The 9,255-nt window shown below is 35.4% G+C and overlaps 1 non-coding gene across 1 annotated transcript; it reads right to left on the bottom strand.

Moving 5' to 3' along the window:
* Positions 1–8,891: 8,891 nt before the first annotated feature.
* On the bottom strand, positions 8,892–8,964 carry TRNAI-UAU. Its single transcript has one exon. It is a non-coding gene; the product is annotated as a tRNA-Ile (tRNA).
* Positions 8,965–9,255: the final 291 nt, after the last annotated feature.

Genomic DNA, 9,255 nt, shown 5'->3' with positions numbered 1-9,255 from the left:
ACAAATACCATTACCACTGTTAATACTATATACTTTACTACACATACATTATTTTACTACATTTCCAAATCCTAATTATTTTACTACATTTTACTGTTATCAAGGGCCTTGAGACTATGTGTCCATTGTATCTGTATGGTGGGAATACTACATAATGTTTCTCTACTGCACATCTTTTCCCAAATCTGATTTTAGTGATGTCATATTGATAGCCTGGAATTGGCCACCTTAGGACTATTTAAACCACAGAAATAGGTAATGCTACAAATCAGTGCATTTATTCCCCCACATAGTTGGTTGCTAAACATTTACCCATAGCACTGCCAAGGGTCATGAGTATTCAAATAGAAGTCACTGGAAAATTGTTCCTAAATAATTTAGGTTATATGAGGAAACCTCTAGTTTATGTTACACTCATTCAAATGATATAATATGGATTCAATGAATACAAAAAATTAACTGTCCTGGTGATACTAGTGACATTTTGTGAGTATAAACACTTCAAAGTAAGTTCCTAGAGAATTTTAGCTGATATTCAACCTAAGAGGCTTTTAAACATCTCCACGAAATCTGTCTCTCCCTCTCTTTCTTATGTAAGCAACTTAGTATAAGACAAAGGGTGGAAAAAAGATAATAGATTCTAAATTCATATAATATAATACAGTGTGGACCATCTAATGAACCGTTATAGTTTCTAGTGGCAGATCCCACTTAAGCAGGACAAAACAGTGAAAGGTGATACTAAGCCCACAGGCCAGAGGAAAAATCCAGTCCAGTGTGAGAGGTGTCATTAGTGGGGCACAGCCTGAGAGATGTAAACCAGCCCATGTGATCCCAGACTGCCTGGCTTGGTAATGTGATGCTTGGTAGTTCTGCCTTGTGGGTCATTGGTTCAACCTGGCTTACGCTGAGAGTAGATGAAAGCTGCGGGCAGCAGGAGGTGACTGAATGCTTTCAGTGAAACGAAGCAGTTATATCAGCTCAATTCTGCATGGACTCCTGTTTTTTGCCGTAACAGTTGGCAGTCGTTAGCACCCTTGTTGACAGTTCACACAGAAAGGCCAAGAACACAGTGGGCCCAGAGATTAAAATCACATCTCACCTTGGTGGTCCTTCCAGGACAGACTGGAAAGGTAAGAAATCTTGTTCTACCACTTGGTCCCATTAGAGAACTTTAATTTCCACCATTATGCTTCTTTCTCAAAGAGCCAGGAGTCAAGAGTTCAAAGCAGCACTAGAAGGAAACAAAAAATATTTGTAAAGCCTCTTTGCTTATCATTTCCCTTTCGATTTTAGATAGGAAAATGCAACATTTGTAAGGTCACCATCTTAAATCAAATTCTTCAGGGGACATTTTCAGTAGAGGAAAATTCTGAACAGCTGAATTCTGTCTGAATTTGTAGGACTTATTTTGAAATCGTTAAAGTTGGAAAGATAATAAATTATAGTGTGGAATTTTAAAAGACCTCGTAATGGTAGAAAAGCGTAGTTGAGCAAAGTGACCTCTCCCAGCTATTTTAAATATTTAGATCTCTGGAAAAAAGACCAGGTGGTGTCATAGCATCAGACACTGGGGATATAAAAGGAAAATAGTGCAAGAGGTTAACAGGCATGCACCTTAGTCCTAACTCTACCATTTGAGAGCATTATGAGCTTCAGAAAAATAGGCATGTTGAACTAGATAGACTTCCATCTTTGACATCCAGCAGTACAGGTTTGTTTTTTTTTTCAGGCAGATAAAATAGTTCTAAATATCTAAATGTGTTCATATATGTAAAGCACTGGGCACAAAGTCTGGAATATAAGCACTATATAATATTTTGTTCTCATATTATTGTTATTACTATTACTGTAATTATTATTTAAAATGCTAAATTACCCAAAGCAAATTATAAATGAGTTTTAGGAAACTAAAACTACAGCCCTGGCCTGGACATTTTTTTAATCAAAATATAGAAGACTGAAATGTCATACCTAATAGATGATCCTTTCCCAAACTGCTGTTCCTAGGAAAGATAATTCTTCAAAACGCTCCTTTGTAAAATTATTCCTTGGATGAAAAGAAAATTGAGGAGATGCTACCTACTACGTACCTTCTTAGAAAGTAACAGTGCATATTAGCTTATTAATACTCAGAGCAGTTTTGAGGAAAGGAGTGTATTTAATTTGGCATAATTTAGTATCCCCAAAGTTATTTGGTGATAAAACCTCATTAGTGCATATCTACATGGGTCTCCAGTTGAACTACACAGACCGCCTTTTCCAATTGTATAGGAATTAAGTCTTGACTTAATTTGACAGCATTTGACTATTCTTGCCCCTCTGGATAAGCACTTACTATGTGCCAGATCCTGTGCTAAATTGTTTACAGTAATTATCCCACTTAATCCTGGCGATCAGTAGCTTCATGATATCCTTGCAGAATAGCAAGGGGAAGCTCATAGTTGTTTAGTAACTTGTATAAAATTACAGAACCAGGATTGAATTGTAGGGTTGTCAGTTTCCAGGAGCCAGGCTTTTAACCTCTAGGCTACTCTGAATAACTATGAATAAATGAGCAAATGTTTCTTTTCTTTTTTTTATTTGCAGTTTATTTTGAAATTATGGAGGAAAGCATCACATATAAAAATTATTTCTGTTTTAATGCTTCTTCGTTCTTTTTATTTTGAATTTTATTTTTTTATACAGCAGGTTCTTATTAGTTATCCATTTTATACTTATTAGTGTATATATGTTTCTTGAGTTGGGCTGGAGTGAGGGTGGAGCTTGAACACAGTGCCCCCGCCCCACCCCCAGGAACCTTGAGCAGATGCCTCCTAAGAGACCCCAGCGGGGGAACTAAGAAATTGAGAGGGGCTGGGGAGCCAGGATTCCAAGTTCCTGTGTCACAGTCAAAACCACTTAGGGAGGGAAAGGGCTGCCCTGAGAGGGAGTGAGCTCTCCATTGTGGGAGTTTGTATTGAATATAAACAGGAGCTCCACTTTCCTACATGCTTCCTTAGCTCTCCACATATGTGTTCTATGTATGTTTGCCCAAAGTAAAAGAATAGATTCCCCTAGCTCTTAACCAAAAGGCACTATATTATTTTAGTTAAGGGGACACTTGCTATAATAGGGATAATCCTCGTTTCAGTAAGGTCTGAGTCCCACCCTTGTGTGGTCTCCAAGGTCAGGGCTTGCTTCCTGATAAATCAGCACATGACTCCTGGTTTGCATCCAACAACAGAAACTTCTGAGAGGATCATGTTAGGCAATGCGGGGGACTTCAGCACTTAAATCACTGACAACTTAACTTTCAATTTCTTAGCTTGGGGTCAGGTTTATATTTTGTATAGAATTGGAGCCTGTTGTTTATAATGACCAAAGGCCGCTTATTTATGGTGAATCCAATCACGGGATATAATTGATTTTCCAGCTGTTAACAACCAAGGAGGAAGTGGTAAGTTTAATTGCTAGATTTCATTAGCAGATAACGCTTGAGATTTCCAAATAATCCTCCCACAAGACCATTAGTTATTGTACCAAAAAGTAAATCCAGTTTCCTCAGATATTCTGATTTTTCAAGAGTAATAAGAAAAATATCATGATTTCCAAATATATTTTCAATTATTTTAAATTTTATGAAAATTTCCTTCAGGGGAACAAAACCACCTGTGGGCTTCATCCAGCTTATTGGTTACTTGATAGCAAATTTGACTGTATGTGGTTTTCTTTATTTCTACGTGGAGTTCAGTCATCCATAAAGAATTCTTTGTGGTCATTATAAGATCTTAAGTAAAAGAACTCCATAGGTATTTTGAATGTTGAAATTGTGAATCCTAGAAACTTGTAATATCAAGATGTGAGCAGAGCCAGTCAAGGTATGCCACCTGAAGTTTTATTCATAAAGCTGATTTATTTCTGTCTGGGCACATTACATGTTACACTTGGCCAAAGTATTTAACATTTTACATACTTCATCTATGCATTGGGGAACTTAGTCTATAAGATATCTGAAGATACTCTGATCTGGATTTATATGCTATTTGAGATTTGTACATAAATTGAGAGCAAAACATTGTGCATTGCGTGCTACAGGAGACAGCTGGATAAATTACCTCATGATGAGAGGTTTACTACCTAATACAGATTCTGCAGTGTATAACAATATAAAAGGGTCAATGGAGGTTTAACTCTTTTTTTCTTGTTGTTGTTTGCTTCCTTGCATATAGCAAGAATACTAATTTTAATTTGACATTTGAATGTTTTAATTATATAAGTAATACATGAATGAGGGAATCTAAAGTGTCTAAAGTAATATTATTAGTTCAGAGAAATAAGCCCACATCCCTGAAAGTCATTACCGAAAATATTGTATCACTCTATATTTTTTAATTTGCTTATTCAAATATACATGCACATGTAGGAGGAGGGATTGTTGTTTTTCTTACAAATGTGGAATTGCATTAAATATTTTATCTTATAATTTCCTATATTTATTATACTTGACACCTTTGCTGCCCATATACGTGTTGACTTCTGTAAAAATTTGGTCTACCTCATTCTCTTTGATAGATAGTATTCCATAATTTGGATGATCTACATTTATTCCATAATTTGGAAGCACTGAATTATTCAACTGTTTTCCTACTTATAGACACTTATATTGTTCCCATCTTCTTAAAATAACAAAAAAAAAGTGCTGCAATTATTTTTAGGATTTGATAAACTGATTGTGAAGTCCATGTGGAAGAAAAATATACAAAATTGCTTAAAAGTCTTAAAACAATAATGTAATATGGTGAAATGATTTACTGTTTATTGAAACAATGTAAAGCTACTATATTCAAAATAATAAAGCACTTGCTTAGGCATAGACACTTAAATCAAGGAACTGAATTCAAAAGCCAGAAAAAACTTCCCATGTGTAGGAGAACTCAATAAATGAAACAACTAGTCTACAAGTCAGTGGGGAAATTATGAATTTACTAGCAATTGGTATTGAGATAATCATTATTTATTGGAAGAAAATAAATGTAACTCCAACTGTGTGCTCATAGACGAATATAAATTTAAGACAAAAGTTCCCACCATAAAAATAAAAGAATTAAAAGAAAAAAAATTAAGTTAGGGGTGTATATATCCTTAGGGGTAAAGGGAAGCTTAGTAAGGAAGATGGAAACAAAAAGCTATAATGGAAAAATAAAATACCAGATGAAATTAGAAAACAATGAAACAAAAAAACCTTTGAATGGAAAAAGGCAACTTAATCAAATTAAAAGAGCAATCACCAACTGGGAAAAACATTTGCCACACGTACACAAAAAAGTGACTGATACTCTGAAGATATAAGTAGTTCTTCAAGTTAGTATGAACAATGTACAGCACAAGGAAAATTGATATTCAGGAAAATGAAAATAAAACAATAAAATACAACTTTTATCCCTTCAGATTGATAAAAATGTAAGATTTTGTTAACACCCAATGCCCGTGAGATTAGGGCAACGAGGAAAGCAACATTCACACACTCTCAAGAGTAGTGATGAGTAAAAATTTCTGTAAATTTTGGAAAATAAATCTGGCTATATTCTTTTAAACTACAAGTGTGCATGTCATTTGATCTAGCACCCCCTTCTAGTAAATACTGTTTCAGAAAATACTGACAAGTGTATAATGATACTCTTTTCAAGAAACTTGGGGTTTATTGTTTCCTGAATACAATAGTCAAGCATCCAGAAAACGAGGGGGTCAATTTGGGCCAATTTGGGTTCCTGCACATAAATATGCTTTCCTTTTGATGCTTCTTTTTCTCTGCACCAGAAAACCATAGGAGGAGAAATGTCAATAAAGTTGAGCCTTTGTTCTCCTTTCTCAATAGAAATGCTGGTAAGAATGGGGAATGCGGAACTAAGTAAAGAGAAACGGAAGTGTGAAGGACTCAGGCAGGAAGCTAAAGTTTTGCAGCTCAATAAGGATCTTTGACTGAGTCGGTACTGAACAAATGTGTAAAATAACCCTACCTTCTGCCATTTTGCAACTGGGTGGGGAAAGAAAGACGAGTGCACACACTAGGCAAGATGCTAACGAAACATTATAATGGGTTAGTGGAAGAGCAGTCACAGTGCAAATATAAGCAAATTTCAGGGTCAAATCATAAGCAATTTAATTTCTCAGTTAACTCTTTGAGATATACAACGAAAGTCAATCTAACTTTTGGCCCTACTATGTTTATCCAGAAAAATAAAATCACAAGGGTCGATCACACAGCCTATTAGGGATCCCATGTATTAATTCAATCTATCCTGAGTTAAAGAGAAAAAAGATAATTAAATACACACACATACATACACACTTCAAAAAGCCAAAATTCCTAATGGTTATTGAACAAGAAGTAGCACTAGATATATTGTAGTGTCTGTCTGAATGAAGCTGATCAAATATGAGTAACTTCTACTTTTCACGCATTTTGTTAGACATTAAGATAGAAAGATGAAGAGAGGAGGGCACCTTTTATTAGGAGAGAATCGATAGCTTTTTTTTTTTTTTAACTTTTTAAAAAACATTTATTTTATATTGGAGTATAGTTGATTAACAACATTGTGTTAATTTCAGGTGTACAGCAGTGATTCAGTTATGCATATACATGTATCTATTCTTTTTCAAGTTCTTTTCCCATTTAGGTTGTTACGTAATATTGAACAGAGTTCATTCCCTGTGCTATACAGTCGATATCTTTTATTATGAGAGAATCACATCAAAACAGATTCCTAGGTCTCCGTTTGCCGATGTCTTACAAAGGAGCAACAGGAAGCTGGGACTCAGAGTGTTAAAGAAAAGGTCTGAAAATAACTCTGCTCCTTTATTCCTGTAATATGTCTGATTCAGCACTTTTGCCCCCTAGATTTTCCTTCGAGGTGCAGACAGTGTTCCTTTCTTTGACAAAAGCCCATTTTCTTCACCTTTCCTAAGTCTTTTGTTTCTTTTACTGGTCACAAGTAATGAGAACAAAACATCTGCTCTTTACTGAGTGTTTATTGAGTGCCAAGCATTTTATATAAGTGGCCTTCTCTAGTTTTCACAACAGCCCTGCTAGATTTGTATTTTCTCTATAGATTAAGGAAACTTAGAGACTCAAAGTTATTAATACCTTGAAATGGATCTTACCACCATCACATGGCAGAGATGGTCTTCAGACCCATGTGTGTTGAACTCCAGAGCCTATGATGTGCTTACCTACTGCCTCAAGACAGAACATTTTGAAATGCAGGTCACTGTGATGTTTACGACAGTCTCACTTCTCAGCTTCATATCTTGACTGTTTTGCTTTGTTTTTTTTTTTTTTTTTTTTTTTGGTCTTGTGACTAGGCATAGAGATTAGGGCTAATTTGCATGACTATTTAACTCAGGAGTTAATAAATATTAACTCTCTACTGCTCTTTGCTTTTAGAGGATCTAACATTCAAAAATGCTATTATAGATGCAGGAAGTAAAAGTAACATGAAAATATTTAGAAGCTGTTGAATTATGGGTCCTTTGTGAAGGACAGATTTGATTTGCCTTTGCCTCTGTTTCTGCCAAAGGAAGACTAAGGACACACACTGCCTAGACTGGTTTTGATGTCTATTAGATGGATTTCTCCTGAGAAGTTTAGATAATCTCTGATATTTATATAGTGGCAATCATATCCCTGGCACTTAGCAATAGCCAGAAAGAGATTAGATAAAAGACCTTTAAGAGATTAGTGTAATGTAACCCAGACTTTGATGCATCTGTTCTCTGTTGGCTTTCGAAGTCAGGCCCCACATGCTATTTTTCCCAGGAAATACAAGGGACAATTTCAGGGTCCTCTACTATGATTGTTTATTCTGTTGCATTGTTTTTTAATGTTATTGTCTTGGTGCCTTGATCTTCCTTGACATAAAATGTTTAAACACTCCATTTCCTTTTATTCTGTAAGTTCACTATCATCATATGAGGGCTCTTTAAATACACCTCAAACTATGACCACTATTGAGATGGACCTCTATCTTAATCACTTTTTTAAGAAAAAAAAATATGATTAATTTCACCTCCTCATGCTCAGACTCCATTCACATTTTTTCCAGAACACTCCATTTCTCTTCAACCCATTCTGTTTCTCTTCAAACCAGGATAATTGGGGCAAAAAGGATGCTTGGTGATTGGTTGATAGTGTTGGGATAAAAAGGAAGCCTTTCCACATTTCTTTGATTATTTTTACAGATTGCCCAATGTTCCATTTTAAAGACGGCTCCATTTCTTAAAAGCCTGAGAGTGACTGCTTATACTAATCCTAATGTATATCTAAGCATATGGGCCTCTTGGCCCAGTTTCTGTGTTTGAAACTGAATTCACATTGAACCCTACCAGGTCCCTGCCTGCTCTCCCACTCCCTCAAACACCCATGAACATACATACACACAGATTTTTTTTTTTTCGTCAGTGTATGTTCCCTAAGGTTCAAAGCACACACATTTCTTAACCACTAGCACCCTTCCTGGTGTCAAAAGGAGTGCACTCCATCCATAGGCGTTTCTTACAAAGACAATTTTAAAAAAAAAAACTATGTTTATCTTAGTTTACAACCAGTTTTTCCTATACAATATATTTAGTTTTATGTCCAGTTCATATTTTATAATCTCAATCCTTGGAGCACTTCTTATCTGAAACAATGTCTTTGATGAAATATGACATGAATTTTGAAATCTAGTAATATTATAATTGTAACTTTCCATTGGCCTACTCTTTGATATTGGCCACCTCTTCATTTTCATTTTAAATGTTATTAACTAATATTACTCAAAGAAAGTAAAGTTACTAAGAGGAATGTAAAATCACTGAAAGAAAATTATTCTGAAAATTCTCTTAGGAAGAAGAGGGAGGCAAAATAGAACTGCCTCCTCTGAGGTTTGAACTCAGGACCTTCAGATTATAAGACTGACACGCTGCCTACTGCGCTAAGGAGGCAGATTAGAGGTACTGCCCCTGTGAACATTCCTCTCCTGACACAAACAGACAACGTTTTCCTTTGAAGATGGAAAAGCGGTAGAATACTAGAATCAAATGTCTTTTATGGTTTTCAAAGTATATTCCATTGATTGGCTCGAATTGTCTTTCAAAATTGAAGTTGCTTTAATTATATAGATGGAATTTTCTCGTGTAGAGATGCAATACGCTAAGATAAAGTTAACTAGTGTTTTTATATGACCTTTCCCTTATATTAAGCTTCTTGCCCTTAAAGATCAGGAAAGAACTAAG

The sequence above is a fragment of the Phocoena sinus genome, chromosome 17 (assembly GCF_008692025.1).
Source record: "Phocoena sinus isolate mPhoSin1 chromosome 17, mPhoSin1.pri, whole genome shotgun sequence".
In the NCBI taxonomy this organism is placed as follows: Eukaryota; Metazoa; Chordata; class Mammalia; order Artiodactyla; family Phocoenidae; genus Phocoena; species Phocoena sinus.
Note: the sequence above shows the minus strand (reverse complement) of the source record. Positions and strands in the feature narration are given on the sequence as shown.